The following is an 8,042-nucleotide window of genomic DNA, read 5'->3' as shown; positions in this document are numbered from 1 at the left end:
ACTATCCTCTGTAGTTTGGGATCATCTGCAAATTTTGTCACCTCGCTGCTTAGCAGATGGTTTATCAATATGTTGAATAGTCCCAGTACAGACACCACTAGTTACCTGTTTGCATCCTGAAAACTGACCATTTAGTCCTACCCTTTGTTTCCTAGCTTTTAACCAGTTATTGATCCAGATGAGGACCTTCCAGAGGTGAAAGTAAGCCGGTCCGGTCCGGTATGGGGTACCGGCAAGAGCAGGTACGCTGTGCTAGCCCGGCCCAGCTTCCCCAAGCTGGTGATTTAAAGGACCCAGGGCTCCCAGCAGAGGCCAGAGCCCCGGGCCCTTTAAATCGCTGCCTGAGCCCCCCTGCCGGAGCCCTTGGGAGCAAATCACTGCCATGGAACGCTGCTCTCTCCTGCGCCACGAACACAGAGCAGGGGCGATGGGAACTTCCTTACAGTGTGTCAGGGGGCACTCTTGTCTGGACTGTGGTGCTCCCATGACACCCCTTCCCCAGGGACCCACATTCACACCACCCCTCCCCTGAGGCCACACCCACAGAACGCCTCTTCCCCCCAAGACTCCACCCTTCCCCCCACTCCATCATTTGTCCTAACAGCCAGTAAAGAGTGGTGGAGCCATGGCCCTCTAACCCCCTGTTCCAGCACCCCTGACACAGAGCTAAGCAGGCAGCAGTGTGTGTGTGTCACAGAGGCTGCTGTGCTGAGCTGAGCCAGTGAGGGAAGCAGGGGCTGATGTTGAGGCTGTCCCCTTCCCCCTGCCTCAGGACTGGTTGCTTGCAGCAGCTGTCTGAACTTAGAGAGAGTGTGCCCACACAATCCCTCTCCCCACACACACTCACTCACTCTTCTCCCCGCACCCAAACATATTGCAGTTGAAAAGCAGCTGGCAATCTAGTAGGATTCCCATGGAACAATGGGATAGAGAAACCTGCATCATGTGATGCTGTACCAGCCCATGAGGCTTTGCAAACCCTTCCCAAAGCACCCACAGCCAGTTGCACAGCTACCCACAATGCACTGCTCTCGGTGGCCATCCAAGAGTCCAGCCTGGATGTGCTCTGGTGACACAAGGGGCATAGTGTGGACATGCAACAGCTGTTTAATTGAAACACTTTAAAGCCACATTACCCAATAGTGTAGACACAGTTTGAGAGTGGGACAAGACCCAGCTCTGTTGAAACTAAAGGACCATAACTTCCTCTGTAGTTGGCAGGATTTGAACCTGTGCAGGGAGACCCCAATGGATTTCTAATCCATCATCATAACCACTCAGCCACAACTACTTACTTGAGATGGGTCTCTCACTACACTCCAGTTCTGTTCTCACTGAGTGATCAATTCCAGTTGTTTCCTCAGACCAGCTTCCACAACACACACACTGCTGTGCCATTGTGTAAGTGTGTCCCTGGCTGAACTGCAAGAATTCCTGCTCATTTCTCTTCTGGCTGGAGTATGAGGAGAGTGTGTTTGTGGTCAATGACGTTCCTGTAGATTGTTGTCCATTTCCTGCCTTGATCATTCAGACAGTTCCTTTACCATCATATCCCCAGCACATCAGTGACTGCAATAGCAGGGGGCAGGTTTTCTCTGGGGCACTGAGCTTTGCCAGGGGGTTGGTGGCTCCTTTCTTTCCTCACCCTGGAGTAAACTCAGCTTTTTATTCCATCCTTGATGTTTCAAGGCACAACAACAGATGACCGAGGAAAGATGTGGACATGGTGGGTCTCAGGTGAGGGGCAGAGAGGTGCAAGTGGTGGGCAGGGCCGGTCTCATGGGTGGGGCAAAGAGGTGTGGGTGGTGGACAGTGCAGGTCAGGGGAGGGGATAGAGAGGTGTGAGTGCTGGGCAAGGTGGGTCTCAGGAGAGGCAGAGAGGTGTGAGTGCTGGGCAGGGTGAGTCTCAGGGGAAGGGCAGAGAGGTGGGGGCAGCAGGCAGACCTTGGGGGCGGGGGTGGAGAGACACAAGGAGGCCTTCGGGGAGGAGAGGAGTGAGCAAAAGGTGGACCAGCAGACCTCAGCCAAAGAGAAAGAGCAGGAGTGGGAAGTGGCCAAATGGGAGTGAGAGCAGAGCACAGGTGGGGCTTCAGAGGGAGGAGAATGAGTCAAGGGGGTGGAGTGGACAGAACTGCCCAGAGGATTCAGGGGGCCTGAGGCAAAACAATTTTGGGGGCCCCTTCCATAAAAAAAAGTTGCAATACTATAGAATACTATGTTCTCATGGGATCCCTGCAGGGCCTGGGGTAAATTGCCCCACTTGCTCCCCCCCTCTGGGTGACCGTGCCCTCAGCCTCTCCTCGTAAGTCCCCTGCCCCCTAATCGTTTTTGTTGCCCTCCCCTAGACTCTCTCCAATTTGTTTCTGTAGTGGGAGGGCAAAAACTGGACACAATGCTCCAGATGTGGCCTCACCAGTGCCGAATAGAGGGGAATAATCACTTCTCATGATCTGCTGGAAATGCTCCTACTAATCCAGCCCAATAGGACCAGTTACCCATATTGAATGCAGACCCAGCAATATTTGATAAATTGGTTACTGTCCATTCAGGAGGTTCTTTCCTACCTATTCATAAAGAACGAAGATGCTCTAAGCAGAGAGGAGAGAGCTGTCCCGTCCGTGTAGTTAATCCATCTCCCCAAGAGGTGGTAGCTATGTCACTGGGGGAAGCTATGTGGGTGGCTGTGCAAGCTGTGGTGTCTCCACGTATCTATAAGTTTAATCAAACCCCATTTTTAAAAGCACTTTGGTCTGGGAACAGAACAGGAGATCTCTGAGGCAGGGCCTGTCCTTCAAAATCTTTAAGATCACCAATTTACCTCCACAGCAGTCATGGGGGTGTAACTCAGTAGTAGAGTATTTGACTGAAAATCAAAGGAGCCTTGGTTCAAGTCCCTTTGCCACCTTAAAAACTTCTTCCTTCAACAAAAATAATTGCATTTCCATTATCTTGAGGAGTTCCACTGAATAGGGATCCCTGAAATGAATGGAAACACTCAATATTTTCCTGTGCAAATGCATAAAAACCTAGCAAACATGTGACTCCACTGAAATCAGTTCCAATCCTCTAAAGGATTAAAGAATCCTTACTGAGGTTGCAGGAAAAAACCATCCCAATGTGTAGAAAGAATAGTATATATGGCAGGCAACCAGCTTGGCTTAACAGTGAAATCCTTGCTGATCTTAAACGCAAAAAAGAAGCTTCCAAGAAGTGGAAGATTGGACAAATGACCAGGGAGGAGTATAAAAATATTGCTCAGGCATCCAGGAGTGAAATCAGGAAGGACAAATCACACTCGGAGTTGCAGCTAGCAAGAGATGTTAAGAGTAACAAGAAGGCTTTCTTCAGGTATGTTAGTAACATGAAGAAAGTCAAGGAAAGTGTGGGCCACTTACTGAATGAGGGAGGTAACTTAGTGGACAGAGGATGTGGAAAAAGCTAATGTACTCAATGCTTTTTTTGCCTCTGTCTTCACAAACAAGGTCAGCTCCCAGACTGCTGCACTGGGCAGCACAGCATGGGGAGAAGGTGACCAGCACTCTGTGGAGAAAGAAGTGGTTCGGGACTATTTAGAAATACTGGAGACGAGCACATGTCCATGGGGCCCGATGCGCTGCATCCGAGGGTCCTAAAGGAGTTGGCGGATGTGATTGCAGAGCAATTGGCCATTATCTTTGAAAACTCATGGTGATCGGGGGTGGTCTCGGATGACTGGAAAAAGGCTACTGTAGTGCCCATCTATAAAAAGGGAAGAAGGAGGATCCAGGGAACTACAGACTAGTCAGTCTCACCTCAGTCCCTGGAAAAATCATGGAGCAGGTGCTCAAGGAATCAATTCTGAAGCACTTAGGGGAGAGGAAAGTGATCAGGAACAGTCAGCATGGATTCACCAAGGGCAAGTCATGCCTGACTAACCTAATTACCTTCTATGAGGAGATAACTGGCTCTGTGGATGAGGGGAAAGCTGTGCATGTGTTATTCCTAGACTTTAGCAAAGCTTTTGATACGGTCTCCCACAGTATTCTTGCCAGCAAGTTAAAGAAGTGTGGGCTGGATGAATGGACTGTAAGGTGGATAGAAAGCTGGCTAGATCGTCAGGCTCAACGGGTAGTGATCAACGGCTCCATGTCTAGTTGGCAACCAGTTTCAAGCGCAGTGCCCCAAGGGTCGGTCCTGGGCTGGTTTTGTTCAATATCTTCATTGATGATCTGGAGGATGCTGTGGATTGCACCCTCAACAAGTTTGCAGATGCCCCGAAACTGGGAGGAGTGGTAGATACGCTGGAGGGTAGGGATAGGATACAGAGGGACCTAGACAAATTAGAGAACTGGGCCAAAAGAAACCTGATGAGGTTCAACAAGGACAAGTGCTGAGTCCTGCACTTAGGACGGAAGAATCCCATTCACTGTTACAGACTAGGAACCCAATGGCTAGGAAGCAGTTCTGCAGAAAAGGACCTAGGGGTTACACTAAACGAGAAGCTGGCTATGAGACAATAGTGTGCCCTTGTTGCCAAGAAGGCTAACAGCATTCTGGGCTGTATAAGTAGGGGCATTGCCAGCAGATCGAGGGATGTGATTATTCCTCTCTATTCGGCATTGGTGAAGCCTCATCTGGTGTACTGTGTCCAATTTGGGGCCCGACACTACAAGAAGGATGTGGAAAAATTGGAAAGAGTCCAGCAGAGGGCAACAAATATGATCAGGGGTCTGAAGCGCATGACTAATGAGGAAAGGCTAGGGGAACTGGGCTTGTTTAGTCTGAAGAAGAGAAGACTGAGGGGGGATTTGATAGCTGCTTTTAAGTACCTGAAAGGGGGTTCCAAAGAGGATGGACCTAGACTGGTCTCAGTGGTAGCAGATGAGAGAACAAGGAGTAAGGGTCTCAAGTTGCAGTGGGGGACATTTAGGCTGGATATTAGGAAAAACCTTTTTCACTAAGAGGGTGGTGAAGCACTGGAATGGGATAGCTAGGGAGGTGGTGGAATCTCCTTCCTTAGAGATTTTTAAGGTCAGGCCTGACAAAGCCCTGGCTGGGATGATTTAGTTGGGGATTGGTCCTGCTTTGAGCAGTGGATTGGACTAGATGACTTCCTGAGGTCCCTTCCAACCCTAATATTCTATGATTATATGATTAGATGCTCTAATGGTCTCTTCTGGCCATAAAGTCAACTAATTTCTGAAAAACGGAGCGTAGCATTGGGAGCAGCATCTGATGTTTTACTGTCTAGCCGGCTTGCTGCCTAGAACGAACACACCTTGAGTGGGGTGATCCACAGGGAGTAGCTCAAACCTCCAATGTGCCTGGCCAGGGGCAGGACATTAGCACAGCAAGGGAGGGGTGTGGCAGTGACATCACAAAGGCCTTTTGCAGGACCTGAGACTATTGGTCAAAGGTGGTGGGGAGGTGGTGACCTCATAGAGAGATGCTGACATCAGCCAGGCAGGACAGGAGCGAGGGGCCAGGGAAACCTCAGAGACCCCTGTGGCTTTGCGTCAGCAAGTCTCCTTCTCCAGGTCTCCTTGAGGACTGATAAAGTATTCGGGTTCACAGATGTGAGCACCAGGAGGAACCTCTTTCGAGTTTTCTCCTTCTCTTGTAGTGATCTTACTAGAAAACAGCCATCCCTTTTTAGAAGGTAAGAGCCACCTGGAGGTTTGAAACCTGTTCAGTCTGATCCATCTGGTGAGAGTTGAATTCTAGACATGGAAAACACAAGCTTAAGGAGGCAGAATTTTATTGCACACCTGGGATTTTGTCCCTTAGAATCAGTGCGGACATAAGGGTTTGTCCTTTTTCTTTCAGCTTTTCCTCCCTCCATCCTTCCCTCCTTTCTCTTCTTCTCTTGCTCCTTTTCTCCTTTTTTCTATTCCCCTCTCAACACCAGCAGGTGTGCTTGTGTGTGTGTGTGTGTTGCGGGGGAGTGCTCTGCAGCTCCCACTGTGAGAGATCCACCCAAAAATGTGGGACTGAAATAGTGCTTGGGCAGTGATCCCCAGCAGTCACCTGGGCCATCTTTTGGGCTCTCTGGTAAGAATCCTCAGCCTCCCATCCTCAGTCTCTATCCTGATTGGCTGAGCAGGGGTTATTGACAGGAAGGAGACTCAGGTCCATGTTGTTCTCTTTTAAGACCAAGGAAATAAATCAGAACCAGTTCTATGTTTGACAAATTTTGTTGCTTCTCTGCATTAATTGTCTCTGAGCAGTTCATGATTCTCTCTAACATTGCAGTTCTCCTCAAATACTTGCTGAATAATTACTGTGCACTGTTGTTGGTCTGGAGCTCATCTGAGAGCACATTATTCAGGACATTCAATGTCTGAAATTCAATATCCGATGGTTGGTTTGAAAATCAGGGCTCTTGGGTCCTATTCCCAACTCTGCCACTGCCTGGCTGTGTGACCTAAGACAAGTCAGTTCTCCTTTCTCAGCCTTAGCTTCTCCCTCTTTCAAGTAGGGATAATAATGATCCACTCTTACCTACCTCATGGTGGGTGGAGGATGGGGATCCATTGGAGAGTGTCACTAAGAGTAGTGCATAATATGAGGTGTTCCATCACGTTTACTCAGAGCAGATTATGACATAATAGATTAGCTGAAACAGTGTTTTTTATTTGTATTTTTTTATTTTGGAATTGTTAAGAGCAGCAACGACTTAGCTCAGACTGAAGCATCTTATCTAATTTTTCAAGATCTAAGTGTCTCCTCCTTGTGTGTGATGACACAATTTAACACACTGTGACAAACAGGAGATGCTTTTGTTTTGCAACACAATCTTTTTGCAAAGAACTTCCATCTCACTTATGATTCTGAGAAACAAACTGGTTTAGTATGAATGGGATTTTCGGACAGAAACGGTTGGAATGAAATTTTCCCACCATCTCAATTCTCTGAGCTCTATCCCTGCCTCTGGGGGGATTTGTTGTCTGTTAGAACAGGAGTCTGACTGGCGGCTTCTCTTTCTGGCTCTGCCACCACCTTGCTGTGTAGGCCCTTGGATAGGTCACCTCCCTTCTCTGTACCTCAGGCTCCTCCCATTTGTCCAATGGGAACAGGGACAGTTCTCGAATTCTGGGCACTTGTGAGCCTGAGTGAGAGAAGGGGGGTTGAAGCCCTCTGTGAAGAAGAAAGGGGAGTGTGCCGGAGTTTTAGCACCAAGGAATTCTAAAGTTTGCTAAAGTGTCTAGTCTGAGGAAACAAGAAATGGTCGGGGCCAAACTTTTTAACCACTGCCTTTTTAAAGCCCTTTCAAGGATGTGAGTCCCTATCTTTTAGGTACCTGGGGTTCTTTGCCAGCAGGAGAGAAGAGGTTCCTGCCTCCGATTTTGTGGCCTTAACAAACCAGGTGTTGTGCCCCAGTTCTCGTCTGAGATCCCTGAAAAAGAACATCTTCCCATCCATGAACAAGACAGGACCTATCTTTCAAAGGGGAACAAAGAGACCCCTGGGACTTACAGACTAGCTAGCCTGACTGCCATAGCTGGAGAGATCCTGCAATGCATTCTTAAACACTCAGTTTGTCAGCAGCACCTACAGGATAATTTGGTTCTTAGGATGAGTGAGCATGGATTTGTCAAGAACAAATCATTCCAAACCGATCCTCTTTCCTTCTTCAGCAGGGTTCCGGGCCTGGTGGAGGTGGGTAAACAGTAGATGGGATCTAGCTTGGAGTTACTAAGGCTTTTGACACTGTCCCGTAGGACATTCTCACAAGCAAATGAGGGAAATGCAGTCCAGCTGCAATCAGTGTAATGTGGGTACAGAGCTGGTTGAAAGCCCAGACTCCAGGAGCCCTTCTCCATATTTGGCTGTCCAATGGAGAGGGTGTACCTAGTGGGTCTGGCAGGCATCAGTCCGGAGTCCGGTACTATTCAATATTTTCATGAATGATTTGGAAAATGCAGTGGAGACCATGCTTCTAAAATTTGCAACTGACACCAATCACTTTGGAGTACAGGATTGAAATTCAAAACACCCTTAACAAATTGGAGACTTGGTCTTCTTGAGCCAAACTCCATGGCGGGGCCCCTCTCTCTACACTG

General features: G+C 48.6%; 1 non-coding gene across 1 annotated transcript; it reads right to left on the bottom strand.

Annotated features, from left to right (window-relative positions):
* Positions 1-1,209: 1,209 nt before the first annotated feature.
* TRNAS-AGA (transfer RNA serine (anticodon AGA)) lies at positions 1,210-1,291 on the bottom strand. The gene has a single exon. It is a non-coding gene; the product is annotated as a tRNA-Ser (tRNA).
* Positions 1,292-8,042: the final 6,751 nt, after the last annotated feature.

Source organism: Gopherus flavomarginatus, chromosome 20 (genome assembly GCF_025201925.1).
Source record: "Gopherus flavomarginatus isolate rGopFla2 chromosome 20, rGopFla2.mat.asm, whole genome shotgun sequence".
NCBI classification, from domain to species: Eukaryota; Metazoa; Chordata; order Testudines; family Testudinidae; genus Gopherus; species Gopherus flavomarginatus.
Note: the sequence above shows the minus strand (reverse complement) of the source record. Positions and strands in the feature narration are given on the sequence as shown.